A 23922-nucleotide genomic window follows, 5' to 3' on the forward strand; every position below is an offset into this window, starting at 1 on the left:
GCTTATGATATTAGGGAAATTTATTCTTTCTTTCCTTGTTAAACCCTTCCTGTAGTAAGTCTGTCTTACTTAATATTTAAATTTCTTTAGCTGACACCAAACCATCTTTGAATATGTAAAGTTAACACTACAAATGGAAGTCTGCATGACGTTAATGAGCTAACTACTAAAATAACATTTTATTATACAAGTAAAACAGGGTAAACAGCTACAGATCCATGCTAAGCTTAGCAATTGCCTAACTTTTTCATTAAAAAAACTAATTCAATTTAAATTTTTTATAAGCTGGTTTTTATGTTAACAAGCTCTCCTTCTTACTTATTTCTGGAAAATGTCTTTGTTTGTTTAATGCTGCTAGTGTGAGATAGTTTTGGCTTCTTAGGTTCTAACAAGCTTTAGTGTGAGAAAGGTGTATCCTCACAAAGAATAACAATTCCAGTTTTAATACTGACCCTCAAATTATTCCAATTATTTTCAAGGCAATAACATTTATTTCTGTAAGCCCATTCCTACAATTTATATATTTAAAAGCTTAAGAGGCTAGAGAAGATATTCAATGTCCTGAAAGATTTTACTACCAGGTAGAACAAGATGCTTTTACATCTGACTATTTGGGAAATGGATCTACATAAAAGACTTTAATATATCTCTATAGCTGAAGAGCACTAATCCCAAGTAGTCATCATCTTTTTCATTTTCCCTTCCATAAAAAGACCATTAGTAAACCCAAAGATACTATAAACTAGCACTCCTGTTATCATTTTTTCCCTTTCTTCTCTTTTACAGCCTGAGAAGGCAGACATAACAGCCCAGACAGAACTCAGCACCAGAGAGCTGATATTTTATTTACTTCACACAAACCTAGGCAAGCTACTTTCTTATTACCCGGTTAGAAGTTTGAACATGTATTCATGATAAAGAATGGGATATTACTTGGTATATTTTGTTCTTGTAAAGTCTTATACCCAGCAATTTCAGTTGGCTACCTTCCACCACTTTAATCAATAAATTGGAGAGAATTATGTCTTTCAAAATAAGCCAGTTCTAAAGCTGAGGTTCTGCAAAAGTTATTTAACAATTCCTTGAAGCTTTGGAAGTCTTTGTTAACCCAGCCACAGACCTGACATATAGGATCTCTTACCCAGTGTGAAATACAGCCTAATGCTTAAAGTCTGTTCCATATATATGTTCCATTTATGCATGTATTGCAAGCAAAGTTACAGCAAATTGTCTCTTTATTAAACTGCAATATGCAAATCCATAACACAGATAAGAAAGAAAAACATGCCTGTGAAGATTTGTAATCCCCAAAACTGTGCTAGGTTTTCTAAGGTTCACAAGCCTATAAGAACATTTGATCTAGCACGTGAATGAAAAATAAGAGATTTTTAGAAAATAAATAAGAACCAAACAACACAAAATATACTTCCTCAAACCATATCATATCCATGTTCATTATTTTAAAACATTAATGAGAATTCTGAGTTTACTGAAATGTTTCATGATAAGTACATCTCCTGGCAGTCTTCCCACCACTCTGTGATGGATTAACCCTGTCTGGATGCCAGGTGCCCAAAGTTGCTTTGTCACTCCCCTCTTCAGCTGGGCAGGGGAGAGAAAATATAATGACAAGCTCATGGGTCAAGTACAGGGAAAGATCATTTAGCAATTGTCATTATGGGCAAAATAGATTTAACTTGGCAAAATTAGTTTAATTTATTATCAACCAAATCAGAGTACAATAATGAGAATTAAAAATTAAATCTTAAAACATCTTCTCACCTCCCGTCTCTTCATCCCAGGCTTAATTTCTGTCATGAATTCACTACTTCCATCCCCCTGAGTGATGATTCATCATATGTTTTCTCTGCTGCTATTTCCTCTGCAGGGGGAGGACTCCTCACACTTCTGCCCTGCTCCATTGTGGGGTCCCTCCCATGTGAGACAGTGCTCCACAAACTTCTCCAGCATGGGTCCTTCCCACAGGCTTCAGTTCTTCATGAACTGTTTCAGCATGGGTCCCTTCCATGAGGTGCAGTCCTTCAAGGACAAGCTGCTCCAAAGTGGTTCCCACATGAGGTCATAGGTCCTAACAGCAAACCTGCTCCAGTGTGGGCTTCTCTCTCCATGGGGCCAGGCTTCTCATGGGGTTAAAGCCTCCTTTTGATATCCATTACACCACTCATGGACTGCAAGGGCACAGCTGCCTCATCATAGTCTTCACCAAGGGCTGCAGGACAATCTACTCCAGCCTCTGGAGCATGTCCTCCCCTTCCTTCTCCACTGAATGTGGTGTCTGCGGAGCTGCTTTTCTTACATGTTCTTACCCCTCTCTCTGGATGCCACTGTGCAGGTTTTTTATCCATTCTGAAGTAAGTTATCCCAGCGGTGCTTCCACTGTCACTGATGGGCTCGGCTTTGGCTAGTGGCAGGTCCGTCTTGCAGCCAGCTGGCATTGGCTCTATCACCCCCAAACAAAGCTTCCAGCAGCTTCAGAGTGTATCCATCTGTCTATCTATCTATCTATCTATCTATCTATCTATCTATCTATCTATCTATCTATCTATCTATCTATATTACTCTTTTCAACTACATATATATCTTAATCTGTCTCTGATCACTACTTCCTATGTTATTTTACAGAAAGTCTGGACAAGCAAGGTATTAGGTCAGAGGTAATACCTTATATAAACCAGAAAATATAATTGAAAAAATCAGATAACTTTTCAGGAACCTTAATTTTTCCTCAGGTCTAAAATAGATTCAGATTTTGAGACTAGGTACCAAGCGTGTATTCTTTAGGTCATAATCTCTGAAACAAAATATACTTGATATATCTATGACTGTGGGAAAAAGGATAGAGGAAAATGCAAGAGACAGATAGAGAAGGATATTAAGAGATAAGTAGTTATCTCTTTGGGGGAACAGAGAAGTAGTTCATAAACTGTGGAATACAAAGAGATTAATAACTTTGGGACCTGTTGAGGACTACACAAATATGTTACAAAACCATTATCTTAACTGAAGTTGTGGGGATTGGTAACTAGTAGAGCTATAAAATTTTATTTCAAAATTTATTTTTGTAAAGGACTTTTTGAGAAACAGGACCAAGAGATTGGAGATTGAGCTATCTTCTGAAAAAAATCCTGTTCTGGAAGTTGAGTAGTTTTTATCCTTCAATGATTATTTGTTCAGATACATTCATGTAGAGAGGGATGTCTTAGTTTTACTTATGTAGTTACTCTGAGATGACTGCTCAAAATATAAGATGTATTGGATTCCCAGAAGTACAAGTACAGAAATGTGGCTGTTCTGCTTTAGATGGTCAGCTGTCATATTTTCACAGTGCTAAATGTATGCATCCCATGAAGGAATGTCCTTGTTTTTTCTGTATATTTAAGACTGGAAGGATTGGATTCTGACGGCGAATGGGGCCTGGACACTCCTTGGAAGCAGTGATGCAAGTTATGCAGACAGGGATTCATGTGGCCCAACCATTATTTTATAATTTATATTTTACATCTTTCAATTAAATACAATATGCAACTTCCAATACAGTTACATAATTTCAATATGCATGGAAGAACAGCGACCAATCCAAGTAAAAATGCATGAAAAATGAAAAGGACTCATTTTGGCCAAGTATGAGACTATCTTTAGTGTCAATGATGTAGTTTTCAGTCTTCTGAGAAGTTATCAAAATCAAATGAATGACAAGGCTATTCTTGGAATGAAAAGCCTGGGGTATTTCTAATGATAGACATAAATATGCAATGTAATGGGATAAAGAAAACAATTTCAGCAGTGATTCAGCCATTGATTATCATTATCAATAGATTATTAATTTCAAAATCTTTAACAAAACCCAGTATATAACTTACCATTTTTTATAAAATAATCTCTGCAAAACAAATAGTAGAATGAAGGAAAAAAGCCCAAACCAAAGCACCGAACACCAATTAAAAAAAATTCACTTAAACTAAAAAATCTCCTCAGATTGTATTTTGTTTAAACAGATATTTTCTGCTAGAATATAGATAAAAGAGCCTTCTGTCAGAAAGACAAATTAATTTTTATTAGAAAACACGCAGGAAAGGTAAAAAAATAAAGAAACTTGAAAATTTCTTTATAAACCTGTAAAAGCAGCTATTTCACATTTGTCATTTTCAGACCAAATTGAAAAGTTTTTTAATGGATAGTTCAATAACACTATCTCTTATAAATATTTCAGACATTTTACATAAGAGATTTTGTTACCATTTGCTGAAAACTAAGTTTAGACATTAGGGAGAAGTTCTCATATATCTCAAACCAATTTAAAAAATGAAACATTTAAATACTATATGAGAAGAAATTCAAGGAAATACATAGGTGGGTGCATGCATGTATAAAATAAACTCTGAAAACCTTTTCTGACCACAGCTATAAAATTCAGCTTTGCAACAGGGACCTGGAATTGGGGACATTTCTCAAACATACCCACATATTCCTGTGAAGAACATGGGTCTTCCCATCCCTGTGAAAATCCCTGTGAATTCAATCGGCATATAAACCCTTCATGCTCAGCAGATACTTTTCAGAGCTTAACAAAGACAACCACTAAACCACTTGGGACAGCTTTTACAATGACTGAGCCCACATCAGCCCAAAGATGGAAGGACAGCCTTGAAGTTTCCTGTACCAATTGATCTTGGTCTGTGGAGATAGAAATAAAACAGAGAGTCTATTTTTTTTTTTTTTGCCTGAAATCAGGAAGCAATGCAAGACTGCAGAAAGATAAGCCTTAATTAGGACACAGAAGATATTATACAGATACCTGAAGAGTCTAATGTTGCTGTAGATACTATGAATTGGTGCTATTTAGATGCACTTAATGTTCAGCTATCATTTCAGAAGGGCATGTCTCTTGTAGATCCTGCACTGTACCTCCCAATCTCATGCAGATATGTTAAACACTCCAGAATTTATAAAAGGGTATGTTTAAACACCTGAAACTCTGCCAGAATCTGATAAAAACAGAAAACAGAAGAACGGGGAAGAAATTCTGGAAATGGGACAAAAAGCACACAAATTTTTTTGAAATTGTAACCAGTTATTTCATCATGCACTAAGAATAATAGAGGATTGAGAGTGAAGTGAAAGATACTGGGGTATTAAAGAAGCAAACTGGGACACTTTGCAAAGACATAAGGCTGCTAGTACAGAATTTAAGAAAAAACAAATGAACAAACAAAAACCCCAAACAAACAACAACAACAACAACAAAAAAAAAAAAAAACCACAAAAAAAACAACCAAAAAACCAAACAAAAAAACCCAGACAAAACAAAACAAAAGCCCCAACCAACCAACCAACCAACCAACCAATAACAACAAAAACCAAAACAAAAAACTCTGGGAACAAGAGGTTCCAGATTGTGATTAGAAACCTACAGGCAAAAAAAAACCCCAAAAAACAACAAAATCCCCCCACCAAAAAAAAAAAAAGATTGAAAGAGAACCAACAGTGTGCAAGACAGAGGAAAGCTAAGGAGCCTGAGGTTAACAATACGGGTAAAATACAAGTAATTACAGGTCTGAGCTGTAAGGAAAATTTGGTAATGAAGGAGCAATATATAGGGGAGTTTTTCAGTGGAATTTGAAAGTAGTGGGGAAAAGACTAACAATGCAAAATATGTGTTGTGAGGCATGAGTTTGAGAGAGATTTGTGTCCAGGAGATACATGTCCTAAATGTATTCACCACTTAAGTACTGACATCTTTCTTACCTGGAATAAACACAAGTATTACATTTTGAAGTTTAACTTTGGCAAACTGAATGAGAATCAGCATAGGGGAAAAAAATACTTTACTCATGCTAAGGAGAAAATTGTCTTCATGTGATTAAGACCCGATCCAGTGCCTATTCTTTCTGTTTTATACAAGTTCATCAGTTAACTATGAGTTGTTTTGATTGTAGAATTAAATGTTGTTTTCTACACAAAGTCAGACTTCCACATATTCCTTGTACTTGAAAGTGGCAAGCATACTAAAATTACACGATTAGCACAAAAACTTTTGTGTTGTTCAAAAACTGAATTTCAATATTAGTTGAAACAAAAACATACCAGCAGGAAGTTTTGGGCAATTTTAGACATGGTAGCCATTGCTACTTCTGCACTCATTAATTTCCAGTTTTGAATTCAAAATAATCTAAATTTTTTTTTTAATTTTTATATTCTATTCAAAAAATATTTCAGAACTTTTTTCGCTGCATCTGAAGCATAATAATAAACAGGAAAATCTGAAAATCTTACTTAATAAAATTCCAAAGGTTGGCAATTTGCTGCCATAAGTTTTGTTTGTTATTTTCAACTTCAACTTACTGCAAAACACAACTGCTTTTAAAGTGGATATTTCTAACAACTGATTGTTAAAATAGAACATTTTTTACCTCATAAAATAAGGGTGCATAACAGTCGGGTTAGAAATGCTTTTTATATTTTCAAACTGCTTTCCTGTGCCTGCCATAAAATTAAGGAAGATATATGCATGTCCTGGGATTGAACACAGAGATGAAGAATTAGAACCCATCTGAAATAATGTCCTCATCTCTTTGCAACAACTATTTAGTTATTCAGTTGTAATGATTCTTTTTATCTAGGTCACATTTTTGGTGACAGTTCTAGTCTCCATGATTTTACTCCAAACTTTAAAATTAAAAGTGGTTTGGTTGACGTCACTTAGACCACATATTTTATAGAAATATATTAGATGTTATAAAAAAAATTGTTCACTCAGAGTAAAGTGAGGCACTGGAGTATTTTGCCTAGAGAAGTTGTAGAAGTTGTGGCTGTCTCATCCCTGGAAGTCTTCATGGCCAGGTTGGAGGAGTAACTTGGTCTAGTGAGGTCAGTAGCAACTAGAAGATCTTAAGGTCCCTTCTACCCAAGACTTTCTATGATTCTATAAATTTATTATTTAACTTGGGTCAACAACAGAAGTGGTACAATACTGGGAGGCATATGGGCAGAAAGTACTGCAGAGTTGATGGTTGATGTGGACATCTTGACCCTGGTGGGCCAGAAGCCCTGGGAACATCAAACAGAAATGTAAGGGAAGAAGCAAAAAGGAAATTGTGCTGTGTTTAAAGGAAGTCATGCAAGACTGTGATTAGGCCGTGTAGCTAAGAAATATGAATAATGTGATTGTTGCTTGGCAGTGGAGAATTTTACCTAAAGCTGTAAGAGTATATAAACTGAGCTGTAGAATCAATGAATGGCTTCTTGCTTGCACTAAGCAGAGTCCTGTCTCTCAATAGTACAATATCAGTTCCTTCTTCCCATATGTAAATATGTCTGCCTGGAACTAATCTACTAGGTTTTGAAATTTAAAAGTACCACCTTGTCAAAGAATACACAAGTAAATACATACTTTTGATAACTATTTAATCAGGCTTTTCCAAACATTATTAATAACCTTTAAAGCCAAATGCTCATTTTGAATAAACTAAGGCCAACATAAATGCTCTCAGTAATAACATTGATTTATTTTAACATTCCAAATATTAAATATTTTAGTGTATTTTCAAAATAAGTTATTAACAATGACATTTCAATAAATTTCAAAAATGTTTCTGGAATATCTAATATTTAGGGAACCTTCATTAACATGAAATTACTGTCTAAAACAATGTTGCGAGTGAATACTATGGTCATCTTGGAATGATATCCAAGTTAGTTATAATTCATTTTTATTTTCAACAATTAATTCTTGCAGAGCCTTTATGTTTGAAAATTCTTGGTTTGATGCCTTTTTGAAAAGAAAATAAAAGCTTATTTTGATTAATCATATTTTAGATAGAGTTAATATTAATAATCCAACAAACATAGCTGCCCGTAGGTAACCGCTTATGTTTTATAAAACAGCTACTTCATGTATTAATAAGAACCTATCAACAGTTCAACACCACCAAGTAAATTTACACCATCTAAAGGGCTAAATATAAAGAAATTTCAGAACTTCCAAATTTCTTCAGCATGTCTAGAGATACTGTATACACAGTTGTGTTATTTCCACCCATAACTGGAACACGAAAGTTTGAATAACAGTAATCTCATTCCTCATTTCTAAGGTGTATAGAATGGGATCAGTATGAGGGAAAAGTTCAGGAAGAGTCAATATTGTATAAGACACTACATATCTCAGAGGTGTTGAAAGATAAACCTCATGTTTACCATCATAATAATCTAACATTGATATCAAGTCACAATCAGCCTTCAGAGAAAGAAGATATTTAATTATGAAACTCCAGGCAATTCAGGTCTGTCATATTTTTGTACTTGAGTCAGTAGATCCACAGCTTTATAGACAATAACTCAAGGAAGAGTACATGTTACATAGTACCTATCTGCAAAATTTACAAGATCTACAAAACTTTGAAATTATCAATAAAATTTCCCATGCCAGAGCCCATAAAAAGTATCTGGCTCAACAGCAACTGTCCTACTCTTCTTGATTTCTAAATTATGGAGGATCACCAAGGTTCTAGATGCTAGTTTAATGCAACTTAACAAACACTTTTACTGTGAATTCTCATCCATTTTCTGTACATTTATTTATTAATTTATTTATCTATTAATATTGTTAAGCTGGAACCTAAATAAAAGTAACAGTAAAAAATGATGAAGAATTTTCTTCATGGAATGGCTGTCAAGTTATTTCTAATAAAAATAAATAAATGAAGTGAAATATTCCTGTATAACCGAAATCAAATGTACATGATAGAAGACTGATCCACAGTGGTAATTATCTCATTATTTCAGGGCCCTACAGCTAAACATAATGAGATGAAACCAAGTATGTAAAATTTTTCAGTCTATGTTATTTAAAAAATTGCTCTGTTAGGTTTAACTAATTCCAAGGTGATTTCCTAAGATAGGTGACCTTCACAGCTCATCCATAGGTAATAGTCATGAAATAGTAAAGACACAAATCTAGTCTCTTAAACCTAAGAGAAACCAAGAGACTGATATTTTCATCTCTTCTCTTTGAAATAGAACTTGCTAGCAAAAGAAGCCAGCATGCCTGTAAGTTATATTAAAATAAATTGCATTGATCACATATAGATATTTATTATAAATAATTCTTTCTTAGCAAGCAGAAAAAGTCTTTCCAGATTTTTTCTTTGCAGCAAAAGCTCTGCTGAGTAATAAACCAGATAATGAGATTTTCAATATGTAAAAGCACATTGCCAGGTAAATAATTCTTGCTGATTATATGGTTTCTTGTGAATTGAATTAACATTCCAATACCTCAGTTTTATTTCTTTCTATGAAACACAATTTGCATCCGAGTTTATTAACTATTGTTAAATAGTTACTGAAGCTTAACCTAAAATGCTATAATCAGAGGAGAAAATAATGATACTCAGTATGAGTAGGTGTGGCACTTTAAAGAACAGATAAGAGCAACTGGTTGTTAAAGACTAAAATGTTATTTAGGATAATAGCATACCATCTCAACTAGTGTGGTGACCAGTTTTTACCACATCATCTACATAAACCAGCAAAAAACTGTATATAAGTATGAAGAGAAGTTATTATAATGTGGATTAAAAATTTCAATTATATCTGATATCTATAGTTTACATAAACAGAAATGGTTAATAATGTGTGGTACAAGAAAAATATTTTTCTGAAAAAATGTGGGTGCTTTTAACACTATGAAATGTATGGAATATCATAGATATTTAAATTCAACAAATTATTATGATTAGCATAAAAATGAAGAATGGATAAAAACCCAAAGATGACAAAAAATTAAGCTATTGGAGTGAATATTGATAGTTTAAAAATATAGATGTAGAGGTAACACATTAAAAATATGAAATTACAGGAAATCTGAATAGTTTTATGGTAAAAGCCCAACATTCAGGTGTTTTTGAAGTGTTTACATTGCACAAATGTTAAAAAAGCTTACACTCAGACCAGTTGAGATGAAGCTAAAAAGCACACCATGAAAACTGTTTCACTGTTTGGTGAAATACCAAAACTAATCACAACTTATAAGCCATAAACATTTTACTTTTCTCCCTTACTCTTACCTCTTTCCATATCAGTCAGCGAGGAGCCCGGTTTTCATCTGTAGTTGCAGTAGTTAGGGAGAAAGTGACTGTTTTATTGCTAAATTTACAGAAATTATTTCTTGGGATATGAAGATACGTAACCCAGTCCAGACAGCACTTCTGCAACCTAGCCAAGGAGAGCTGTCAGGAAATCCAGAATGCCCTGAGTCTGGCTGATACAAGTGACTCACCCAAAGACAATGCTGTGCCCTCCTTCCTTGCCAGCCTGCCTTCCCACCATGACTGTGTAAACCATTGCACACCTGGACATTAACTTCATCCCAGCATCAGGGAATTACTGGATTTCTTGGTGGTTTTGATCTAGGTAATTGCACTACTGAAATTAATTGGTTAATTTTACTGCTTGCTGGTATTTATTGTGTTGTTATTTAGAGATTTTTTTTTTCCCCTTAAATTGTTAGTCTGATGTCTGTTACCATATCCAAAACCTATAGCTTGGCAGGGTTATGTTAAGCCCTTACTTCTTCTCAGGATCTCCTAGGGAAAACACAGGAATTCTAATCACTTTAATTTAATTTTCTTAAGATTAATCATGAAAGTAATGGTGCCACTGTTACAGCAAGCTATGCTTCCAGCTTTCCTTCTGAAGTCCACAGAAAAGTCATCAGCATAAATATTTTATAAAGACAGAACAGATAATATGATGTGTAAAGCTTAATTTGAATATAGCTACAGGTGAAGTCATCCATCTAGAAACAAGACACACAGAACAGATCTACACTATAAGTAACATAAATGTAACTTTGAAAAGGTAAGGGTGAAGGTGTTCATAAATAATTGAACACGTCTTCTCAGTGACACGATCTGGTCAAGACAGTTCAGATTGTTCATATGGCTGGCAAAATAATGCAGTCTTGGAACAATCTTAAAACAGAAGTTTATGCAATTTACACACTTGATACATAAATGTGGAGGCCCTGTCCAGTTTGAGTATTCAGACTTCAAAAGGATGTTATAATATTCAAAAGGATTTAGGAAAGACATGGAATTACTGAAATACAGAGACAAAAAAAAAATAAAAAGGTTGTACACTGAAAAATTTAAAACATTCAGTATATTTGATTTATCAAAAAAGCAAATCTTTAGATGAGAATTTACTGGGAGCGTTTCTGATACTAAAAAACCTATATATTTTACAAAAAAAAAAAGTGTGTAGCAAGTTTTTGTGACAAAGAAAAAAGAAAATAAAGTAGAAAAATTCTGTGCTTGCATTTTCTCTTAGTGACCATGAGGATAAAGAACACTTGTCCCTTGCTTAGCCTTGTATTCTTCCTTCCTTAAAGCAATTAATGTTTCTCTCTTTTTTTGGAAAGATTTTTCTCTCAAGCAAAAATTGTACACAATGTGAACATTCTCAAGTTTAGATCTATGATTTGTTTTATACACAAAAAAGTTTAGACAATTACTGATTAATTACGCTGTGTTTGTTTTGAAACAACAGAATTTGAAACGGGTATACAACCAGAATAGCCAGTTCAAAACATAACAGAAGATTTTTTTTCCCCAAGAATACAGGTTCAGATCAAAGCTGTTAAATGCCTCTCAAACAGGCATCTAAACACCCGACAACAAAGGTGATAATTAAAAAAAAAAAAACTAAAAACAAAAACAACACCTTAATCTAGTTTTAACTTGGAAAATAGGAAAACAACAGAGACTAATTCCTGAATTTTTCTATGGGATGTAGTATTCTTAAATACTTTGACATTATCTCATGTGTTTGTTTGGAAGTTTTTTAAATGGATTTTTAAATGTCTGATATAGATAGTCATGAGATAAGACATAGGCATTTAGAAAACATTTTTTTTACAATTACAATGAGATTGACTTCAAATAAAAGCTTTGATCAAATCTTTATTTTTGACTGGAAAACTCCTATGATTTTGAGCAAACATGGCTTCTGTTAGTTTAAATCAAAATTGCATGTGTTCAGATATTTGTTATTTCAAATAATTTATTTTGGTGCTTAGATATCTCAATATATTAGTGGCCCTCAACAACTAATTGGATTTATTTATTGGTCAAATAAAACAAATGAATTTATCTATTGATCAAATGAAACTCCTACTTAAAACAGTTGTATTTAGTAATAAAAAATATAGGCTAGAAGGGCCTTCAAAGCTAAGAGTTTGGGAAGATATTTCACATTTGGCTATGTTCAGAGAAGAATGTGCTTCTAATTATGCCACTTAGCTCAGTTTAAATACATGACCTTGAATTCAGTTCATTATGCTTGGACAACTAGAAGTACAATTTTAGTTAAGAGCACTAATTAAAACAAAAAATTAATGTAATTCAACACAGAGGAAGTGAAGCCAGTGTTTGTACTTACAGAGAATACTATGCAGTAGGAAAAGTGTGTTAAATGTTACAGATGCCTACTGCCTGTCACCCTCCACAAGAGAGGATACAATTACATAATCATTGTTCAACTGCAGCCCCCTACAATGACTGTTAAATTGACTAGGACATCTTAAAAAATAAGCTGATTTTTCACCCCTGCCCCAGGAAATAATTTGGACTTAAAGGGCTTCTGGTGGTATTACCAAAGATCAATCATTATTATTCAAATAACAAAAGCAGTCTTTCTTTTACATCTTGATACATTTTTAATAGCTTTTATAGAAACAATATGCCAAACTTTTCTTCTGTGCTATCTGCAATTCTCTGTAGTTAGTTGAAGAATGAAAGCAATTAATCATTTACCTTTGGACAGACACAGTTTTCTTTCAGAACTGTTAGAATTGCAGAGAAAGAAAAAAAAACAACTCAACAAATTCAGGTTTTAAGATATAATAAAACTAATAATAATCATATCTAAATGTAATAATAACAGGAGCTGCAGCTCAGATTTTATTGAATCATAGACTGATAACCAGCTACTACAAAAATGCAGCACATTACCCTGGGAAGGTCAGTCTTAATGACCCAAAGAAGACAAGCTCTGTCTTCTCAAAGACAGCTCAGACTTTCATTTCTCTTGCTGGCATAGTGCAGTCACAAATATGGCCTCTGGCTGCCTCCTGAATAGAAAACTCCTCACAACATCTTTCTGCTACAACATACACAGGAGTTCTTCAACATATTTTCTGTTTTAATTTTGAATAGAGTTCAAGAATTCACTTCAAGCTGTATGTGTGTAGAAGGATTCTGTCAAATTTATCTGTTGATTAAGAATTGCAGGCTTGAATCTACAACCCACAAAAATTAGAAATAAAATATGTGAAGAAAAAAAGCACTGTAAAATCTGCCCTGCAGAAAAGGCTATCAAAATATTCACATCCTGAATTGCCAAAGACTAAGTACTTCTGACATCTGACAGCACTCCTGGAGCTCTTGTAAAAACGTAATTGTACCAGATGTAAAGCAGATGAAATATGTATTTTCATCAATTTAACAAAATAGAGAATAAAAATGTAATAGCTTTTGATCAAAGCGAGTAACTGCTTGCCAAAAAAAGAGAACAAGAAAGATGATTTTGTTCTCCTTATGTACTTTTTTCACATTAACATTTCTGCATGTCTCTTTATTTTTAATTTTCATTAAATCACATTAATTCAGATCATACTATGGCCTCACTACAAACAGCTAGAATGTCAAGATCCATTTTCATAGTTAATATAGTTAATTTTGGGGTTTGCTTTGGTTCTTTTTTCATTTCAGTGCTTACCCTGATAAATGATATTGTGGCCTGTCTTCTGCTTCTGGGATGCCACTGTGACTAGTTGCTCTTAGTTTTGTATTGGTTTTTTGCTACCTATAAAATTCAGGTGGCTTCATTCTGAAACTTATTTGGATGGTGTAAGTGAAGGACAAGGCAGAGATATTTAGCCAAAGGAGTGCTGCAGAGTTAAATCTTATAGTCATGAAAATATTCTCAGATGAGTATGGTAGAACCCAGTTAAGTCTCACAAGCTCCACCTTTTTTCTCAATGCTGTGGACTGAATCAAAAGTGTAATTGGCCACATACATACGTAGCACACATGGATCTCCAACTGTCTACTTTTCAATAGTCTGTTCCAAAGAAAATAAGATGCAAGGGAAATTAATTAAGGGCATAGAGCAGCCTATGAAGCCTAGAAGAAGATCATTAATAGATATAGTAACAGGTAGACAAAAATTCTGTGACCAAGAAATACTGTAAAAATGGAATGATTGAAGATCCCTAATAACTTCTTTATAACCTTCTTTCATACTGAGCTGCTTGCTAACAGAACAAACCTTACTATCAGTAAAATATGGTTTGAATAATAAATCCTGGTGTGGTTATCATATTATTACCCTGTTAATTTTGAATAGCAAAAATAATAACTGCAATTAACAAAACCTATACATGCCTGTTGGTCCCTGGACATGGACACAAAGACTCATAGTGCTGAAAACCAGTGACAGTTACTATGCTTTTCAAGCCAAGACCAACCAAGCATAGAAGTTGTAGTAATAACTCTTAATAACTGTATTTCACAAGTTATTGGACAGAATATTATAGTAATTTGAAAGTCTTCTATGGCAATAAAATGTTGAATTTCACTCCAGGTACTAGGGAGCATATATACCACATGCACAAGTAACAGGAAAATAAGGAAATTTAGGCCTTCTTCAGAGCTATAATTGCAGTGTTAGCACATGGAATCTATACTAGGAAAAAAAAAAAAGGTAGTTTTCAGAGGAAAAATTTGTTAATCAAATACAATGGGATACCAAGAAATAAGTCATCATAGAGAGGGGAAAAAAACCCAAAAAGCCTCCCAAAACAACTCAAAAAAATATGGACAAGAGATATGGCAGATGGGATATTGCAAATGAATCCCAGGCAAAATCACCACATTCAGTACTGAATTAAGTATGCAAACTCAAATTTGTGTCTTGAAACTTTTGCCATGATTTGTCTCAAGCCAAAGTGTGTATGAAGCAGGGTGTCGTCTAAAGGTAAAATGAGCAGTAATCATGTACTGCTCATATCATAACAAGATAAACAAGATATCATATTTAAAGGAATTAAGAAATTCAATGAAAGACTACTGGAGGAAATAGGAGTGGTCTGTAAGTTCAAGCTATGGTGACCATATTTAATCTATAAAGCAATCTAAGTATGATGGGACTGGAGAATGGAAAATTTGGAAATTCTTTTAAAGGACCCCTTCCAAAACCACAAATGAGGAAGACTGATGTATATGTTAGGCAAGTTAGCAGAAACTGTAAGAAAAATATGATTAGTGGACCCTTGTATAAATGTTACAAGTTAAGGAATAGTCAACATAATTTGCAGGATAGCTCTAAACTTCTTTAATTGAATCTTCTGCTCAAAGCAGGGTCAGCTGTGAGGTCGGACCAGGAAATTCAGTCAGTGAGTATGTGGACAAGGCAAGATCATTTGTTATAATCTTTGATTTTAAGGAAGCACTTAGCAAGTTCATTTATCAGTTTTATGATAAGGAAAGAGGCATAAGATGAAAGATCATGAGGAGGATAAGTAATGAGTTCTGAGCTTGATTTGGATAGTATAAGCAGATTTTCGATTTTTATAAAAAGGTGTTTAGAGATACCTGTGTCACAACCAATGCTTCTATTAAAAGTTTGTATGAATCACCTGGTATTGAAGACGAGGGATGAGGTGATACTGATGTTCTCAAAATATTCAGTTTAATAAATATGAGAGCTAACAGCAGGTGCACACAAACTTTCAGAGGATCCTTCTCTTTGAGGGCTAGTACCTGCTGCACTGAAAATGGGATGTAATGAACATCTGTCTCCAATTTCTGGACCCATTCTTGTGCCCTTCTAAAAGAAATTATGCTGGGAAAGTGAAAAAAAAAGATAAAAGTAGTTCCTGATTTCTAGTTTTACTCAATGTAAGACAGGATGGACAACGTAGAGACAGAGACCAAAAAGGTCTAACTTACTTGGAGGAGAATAGGTTTTGTGGCAAAAAAAGATAAAGTTCTTAACTTTCAAGCATGAATTAATCTGTTGAAAATTGTCACTCAATGAGCTATAATGCAACTCTATGAAAGATTTACTTTGCAACTTATTTCAAGCCTAATGACCATTATGTTCTGAATTAGCCAGAGAAGGTAAGAGGTTCATTTCCTGCTGGGTTGTAGGACAGCACTTTCTGAAGTCTGCTCATTTGTTACCATTGTTACTAAGTTCTCTGAACTTCATATTTACCTCATAAAACCCCACTCAGAAAAAATGCATCGAAAATTTGCCTATGGATGTCCCTTTTTGTGACAATTAACCTTTCCTCCTGCAAAGGGGGAGACCAATCAATGCTCATAAAAGAGAAGAAGCACATGGTCCATGCATTTGTTCCTTCTGTATGACCCAGCTCATCTGCTTTCCTCCTTCCTTTTGCATGGGAAAAGGTGTTGAGTAAGGAAAAATGAGGCAATAGTGACAGTGCTAAGGTAAATTGCAATAGAAGTGGTGTCTTCTGCATGGAAAGAATGATGATTTCTGATAGTTTGGGGTTTTTTTTCTCCAACAAGCTATGGTGACTAGCAAGCTTTATGGTCTATGACTGTTCTCCCCTGCAGCCTCCCTTCAGCCCTGCCCATGTGTCCAGGAGGCCATTTCAGGTCAACCAGTTGTAGGTGGGCCTGTCTTTGGCCTGTTTCAAAACTCTTGTTTGGATTTCCTGGGTTGACCTAGGACATGGCTTGTTACCTTGCTTCATTTGAAATCACTGGACTCTTGATGGGACCTGTTGCTGTCACTGCCCTACTCATGCAGCTCAAGTGCTTTGGGGTAGTGCAGGGATTGTTTTGCCTGTGCTGGCGTCAGCCTGGCTCCCAGCACACTTTTTAGGAGCAACTCTTGCAGCTCCCTGACACAAGTACACAAATAATGGTACTTCCCTTTTCCAATTTCCTAAGGCATTTAACTTGCTGAAAACAACTTCAGAAAAAAAAAAAAAAAAAAAAAAAAAAGGCCTAAAAGGGTAGATTATGCTTCCTTGGCCTGTTAGCGGCCCTTCAAGGATCAAAATGGCTACTGCTTCCTTTCCTGCTGACATATGGGTCTTTGAAATTTAAGAATGCAATCAAGAGGGGAAAAAAACATTGCAGTCCCATGACTAATCACATCACTTCTAATAATGTTTTTGTTTAATCCTTCATCTCCTAAGGAATGCCATTGTATGGGTTCTCACAAGCAGAGGACTGTAGCTCTCTATCAATAGAACTAATTAGAGCAAGAGGTATGCAAATAAAAAATAGTCCTAAAACAGACTAATAAGTCTGTTTAAATAAGTCCTATATTTGCAATTAAAAGCAATCAGTTAATGCATTGTTTTTTAGCTCTATAATAAAGACAAGAAAGTCCCCAGTTCCACCTTGTTTGCTTCCAATGTAATCATTATCATTTTTGCAGCCTTTATTTTGAGAAGTTATAATATCCCCTTCTGTCAAGGAACAAGTGAAGTACTTTATTCACAGGAGAGAAGCAACAATTTCTTTTACAGATATGAAAGAAGAGTTCAATGACAAATTGGTTAATGGTTTAATAAGATTCAATGACAAGGTACACTTGATTGTTTACTGCCTAGAAGACAAGGTCAGACCCTACCATTAAGGAGATCCTCCTGTTGAGCCATGAGGTTCAGAAAGGACATCCTTGTGTTCTAAACTTCTTCCCAGAGCACAGTTTAGGTGCATCTGAATGCAGACCTAGTGCCAATTTGGTCAGTGGTTTATATCTAAAGGATTATGTATGTGCAATCAATCCTTTAGATCACTTTGTTAAGATTTCAGCACACTTATTCCTATGTGACTTCCTGAGTATCTGACACAATAGGGATTCTCTGAACCTCAAGAGGTAACCTAGAGACACAGCCCTGTTCAAGAGGAGATGCTGGCATGCAGCCTGCTGGACTGTTCACTGTTTATGGAACAAGATGATTGACTTATAGTCACATTTGCACACCAGCCATATTTTGGATGGTGCTTGCTCATCTAGCCCTCAGCTATTATGTTGCTACCTGTCTCCCCAGAGCCCAGCTGAAGGCAGCTGCAGCCATCAGGACCAGCGTGACTTCTCCTTAAGCAGAAAGGGGGGCTGGGGAGCACATCACTACACCTTCTTCTCTCTTGGCATAGGAGCAGTTCTTTTTTAACCTAATAATTCTTTTGAGCACTTGGTACTGTTTGAATGGTCCTGGTGAAAAATAACTGCAGTATAACAGAATCTGATTAGGTTTATAAGGTTATACTTTTGAAAGTGATATTACACTTCATGTAGAAGTGACTATACAGCATATTCTGTGCATACTGCATTTAATCCTTTATCAGAAATCCATCTTGCTAGCAGCAGTGTTGCTAAGCATGAAGATTTACTTTACATTTTCTCAGGGGGTTTGAGGGAAAAGAAGAGCTGGCTTCCATTTACTGTTTATACAGGTGCAGCAAGAACTGGTACCTTGCAGGGTCAATAGTATCTGAAGAGAAAACAGATGAAAGGAGAGCGAGACTGCATGAAAAAGTATCTGGAGGAAGGAAGGAAACAAGAAATGAAAGAATTTAGAAAAGGTGGACATGTCAAGAGCAAGATCAGCAAAAATTTTGTAAGTGGAAAGTTGAATGCGCCAAAGGGAAACATTTTGTCCCAGCTACTTTTACACAATAGGTTAATAAAGCTAAGTTCTTTTGCCCCAGGTCTCCCCTCTTCTCACTACAGGAGAATTGTGGGCTCAATAAACTCTGCTCAAGCACTATAGTCAGAAAAACTGCTCTAAAGATTTTTATCAGCAAGGAATACAAAGCAGAAAAACCATCACATATTCTAATTTGCTTCAGTGGATCAAGTTGTTTCTCCCCTAGATTCCATCATTATAGTTGGTGTATTTTAAGAAGACATATACAATATTAACATGTTTCCAACATCATTGGTTTATGTATTTTTTTCTTTAATTTACTTAAATGTCAGTTACATCTCTTCCTACAGATGGATCTTACAGTTGATGACTGTTCACCTTACATATTATGTTTTTGTGCAGAATCATTCTTAGGCCTTTTTATTTACACCTTGGACTTCACCAAAACTGAATTTTGGAGTATTTTTTCTTTGTAGGCCATTTATTATTCTCTAATTAATTTAGTTTATTGGCATAGCTTTTATTAATTTATTTTAAAAAGAAAGTTTGCTTTCCAGCTTTGCTATGAGGAAGAGACATATTACATTTGGTTAATTGCAAAGGAACTTACTGATAGAGCTGAGGAGATGAAACACAAAAGAATATTCTCAATTGTGAAAGAATGATGAAAGAAATATGCTTCAATTTGAACATTCAACATTATTTCTTAAACTGGAGCAGAAAGAGCTGAAATGACAACATACTATTTTTTTCCTGAATTAATATTCTAAAATATTCTTCCCCTATACTTGGCACTGCTGAAGCCTCACTTGAGCACTGAATCCATTTCTGGCCCCCTCACTTTGAGAAAGATGTTTAGTGATGAAAAGAGCAATGAAGGGGTGAGGTGACGGGTCTGGAGAGGATCCTATGAGGAGCAGCTGAGGGAACTGAGATTGTTCAGCCTGGAGAAAAGGAGGTTCAGGGGTGACCTTATCACTCTCTACAACTGCCTGAAAGGATGCTGTAGCTGAGTGATATCTGCTCCCAGGCAACCAGCAACAGAATGAGAGGACCAGACATACTCAAGCTATGCCAGAGGAGGTTCCAGTTGGACACCAGGAGGAATTTCTTCACAGAAACACTTGTTAAACGTTGGGATGGACTGTCCAGAGAGATGGTGCAGCCACCATCCCTGGAGGTGTTCAAGGAATGAATGTGGCATTTAGCGCCATGGTCTAGTTGACAAGGTGGGTTTTGGTCAAGGATTGGACTCGACCTCAAAAGTCTTTTCTGATCCAATAGATTCTGTGATGCTGTAAAAATCTTTTTCTCTTTGTATTACCATGACTATATTTTTCTGTTTTCAATGGTGATACATAGATGTTGCATTTGAAGAAAAATTATAGAGGTAAAACCAACTTAATCTGCTTTTGAGTGTGTCTCAATAAGCAGTGCAAGACACAACAAAGTTTCACCTGTACCTGTAACACTGAGAGTTACAACATTCACATAATGTGAGGCCTTCTAATGTTGTTGTGGAGCTGAGGTTTCAAGCAGTGAGGAGTCCAATTTCACCAAGTCTGGAGAATGAGTTAAGGACAAGTCTGCATACATTTGAGCTACACTGCCTGTTTAGAAATCTTCATTAATGTAGGAGTAGTTGTTCAGCAAAAAGAATTTACTTACTTTTTGCATATTAGAGCCTGCATTTGTGAATGTTTGATTTAAGATAGGCATTGATTTGCTTAAACAAAAAAGTTTTTAAAAGTCAAGAAATTCAAATTGTTGAAGGAATTTTTCTTTTTTTCACTGTTTCAGTTATCACTAAATAAACCCTCATTATTCATGCAGTTGTATAGTGTGATCATGAAATTAAGTAAAAGGTCAAGCTGCTACTTTCTCTGTCTTTTAGCATCACTGACAGTTCACTTGCTTGTGGCAACTTTAAGATGTTGCCAGTAAATCAAGAGTGACGAAGGAGTAGGGTCAGCATTATTCTGCTGGCAGCACAGTGTTTGCTATCCCACACTACCCTAACAACTTAGGCATTTGGATTGATTGTATCAATACACTAAGAAATCAGAAGAGAAAATACTTGCATATTACTAACATAAAAGAAAATGAAAGGTGGATGTAGTTTGGTTGCTGAAGCATTAGTTTAATAAATGAAGTTTTGCATTATAAATTTATTACAATTTTGTGAAGCAGTTCTTATAGAAAATGGTAAAACATACCCTGAAAACAAATACTCTTGTAATTCAAAAATTAAGTTGTGTTCAAATGAAACAAAAGGAAAATAATTAGGCAATCAACTTCATGTCTCTTGTTATCATCATTTTAATCTTGTACAAAAATTCTTTGCAATTGGAGCTTATCAAAAGGCTTTTCCAAATCAAATGAAAACACTATTTTGTATTGTATGCTACAGGAGAGTAATGAGGGAAAATTAATTCTTTCTTTATCTCATTTGCACTGGAGCATATAGCAAAGGCCTGTTTGCTGGGTCTTCTTTCTCTGCAAACCTAAGGGAAGAGATCACAAAACTAGGGAGGTTATGAAAGAGAAATATAGACTGAATACTTGGAAACTGCATAGGCACACGTTCCCATTTGCAACATGCATCCCTTTTTTTTTTGTTTGTTTGTTTGTTTTCCTAGGACTATATTTTATATCACTATAAAATGCTGAAAAATGCCTTGCAGACATACAGTCTAAAATATTTTATTTTGTGATGTCAGAATTACATTGTTACTGTTAAAAGTCACAAATGCTTACCTTTACCCACCCTCAGCTTATAAATGATAAGATAACAAGGGATGGGAAGACTCTTTCCTCCATTTTGTTTCTTCCAGTGTTCTTTTGCTTGATTCCTTTCTACCATCAAAATCAGTTCTTTCCATCTTTGAACAAAAACTCTGCTGAACTCCTCCATGCCAAGTGATACCATGAACTCCTACTTACCTCCCTACTTGACATCAAATTTCCTCCCTCAAATCTCACTAAACGTACTATTTCCAAGCATTGCCACAAATTCATTTTCTCCAACTCAGTCTAAGGCAGTAGTTCACACATAAAGCACCTATAAAAATGTAGCCATTTAACAACATTATAATGAAAGAGAAAAGGCCAAGAGGGTTGTGCTGAAAATTACTTGGTTGTGCCAAGTGTCACTGTCTTACAACCTGTATTTGGCAGACTATCACTCCCGGCTTCATCTCCTGACAAAGTTTCATTAATAGGCAGTGCAGGTAGAAATGTACATCAAGTTCTTCTTAGTAACAAAAAAAAAAAAATAAAAAAATAAAGTGCATTGGTGTTAAAGCCAATTATAATTCTGGATTTTATGGTTTTCTAATTTAACGTCTTACACTAAGAAGTTAGAATATAACTTTGTAGTACAGAATTCTTTAATGTAAGTAATCTCTATCCTGCAGCCAGACCACCTTCAACTCCTCCTTTTTTTCAAAAAACCTAGTTGTCAGATTTCACAGAACTACTGGAAATAGAGCTGGGATTGAATCTCAGGCAGTCTATGTGAAAAGGAACAACAAAGTCTACCAACCAGAAAGCTTTTTTGGCATTCACATAATCAACTTGCATGCTTAGCAATCCTGCTCCTGCCCCAGTAATACCATTCTGACAAACAAAACCTAAAAATCCTGATATCCCTCACTGCACTTTTATCTCAAACAGTTTTGCAATCTATGGTGCATTTAGTCACCTTCTGAAAGCTGCTTCACACAAATTCAAGCCCCTGGTTTAGTTCCACATTTTCTTTATCTTTTCCTGGTCATTCCTACAGGCCTCCAAATTTAGCAGCATCTTTAGCACATAAACACCACCCGTGTCTCCCTGTGGTTCTGCTGATCCTCCCTCCACAGTCACACTCTGAACAAAATGGTATGAGCTCTATCTCTGCATTTCTGTGATACAGCAAAAAACAAGGACACAGATATTCACTGTCCATATGCATGCATAATCTCCATGATCATCCTCTCTAAATTATCCCTACTCTAAATTATGTGACTCTGGAGAATCAGGTGCTGCATTTCATCTTGCAGTAATTTCTGTGTAGTGGTGCTGTCCAGGGGAGTCATACTGCTCTGCTCAAAATCTCACACTCCACTTACCTAGGTAAACCAGATGTATTGTAGCTGCTTACTTTTACTGGGTAAACACGTTTTTTAAAGCACCACTATGCTGCTGGAACTGGGCCACTTGTAAGCATTTATGCTTTTATACCAGTGTGATATCGTGTACATAACCAACATAGTTCTGTGTCATATTAATTTCTAAATAAATCTTATCACAACTTACTTAGGACATATTTCTATCACTTGAAATCTTCAGACTATGCCTGGATAGTTGATATGTACATTACAGGCATATCAGAAGTTACAACTTTACTATGGAAACAACTGGTTTAAGTTATTTGGGCTGAAGTACGGAATACAAGATGAACTCATATGTCCTTTTGTCTTTAAATTCTCTAGATTCCTATGAAATTATTTCTGCATGCAAACATTGCTTAAGAGACACAAGTATAAAAAGTATATTTACTAGCAGCAAACAGAGAAATAAATAAAGAAAGTCACCATCTTATTACTTTTATTTTTTTCAGTATATGTTTTTGCTGCATTTCTATTTTTTAATCACCATGCTTCTACATTTGGGGAGGAAAAAATACTGTGAGATCTCAGATGTAACTTCAGATCAGTGTTACATTCCTATGAAAAACAATTTCATTTTGTAGCCAGACCAAATGCTTCATCAAATTTTTCAGAACATTGTTTTTCACCAAGGCATCAACCACCACAGACTTTCAGCTGAACATCATATTAGAATCTGCAAATACAAATCTGCAAATGATACAAAATTGGAAGGCTGATTGAAACACCAGATGATTTTGTTGTCTTTCAGCAAAACCCAGCATGCTGGAGAAATGGGTCAACAGCACCCTCATGTTGTTCGACAAGGGGAAATACCAAGTCCTGTACTCTGGGGAATAACACCCTTCACCAGGACATGCTGGAGGTTAACAAGCTGGAAAGCAGCTTGTCAGAAAAAGACCTGGTGGTGCTGTTGGACAGCAAACTGGCCGTCAGCCAGCAGTACACTCCTGTGGCAACAAAAGCCTACAGTATTTGGGGCTGCATTCAGAAAAGTATCACCAGCGAGTCAAGGGATACACTCCTTCCACTCTCATCAGCTCTGAGACCAGC

Source organism: Motacilla alba, chromosome 2, assembly GCF_015832195.1.
Source record: "Motacilla alba alba isolate MOTALB_02 chromosome 2, Motacilla_alba_V1.0_pri, whole genome shotgun sequence".
NCBI classification, from domain to species: Eukaryota; Metazoa; Chordata; class Aves; order Passeriformes; family Motacillidae; genus Motacilla; species Motacilla alba.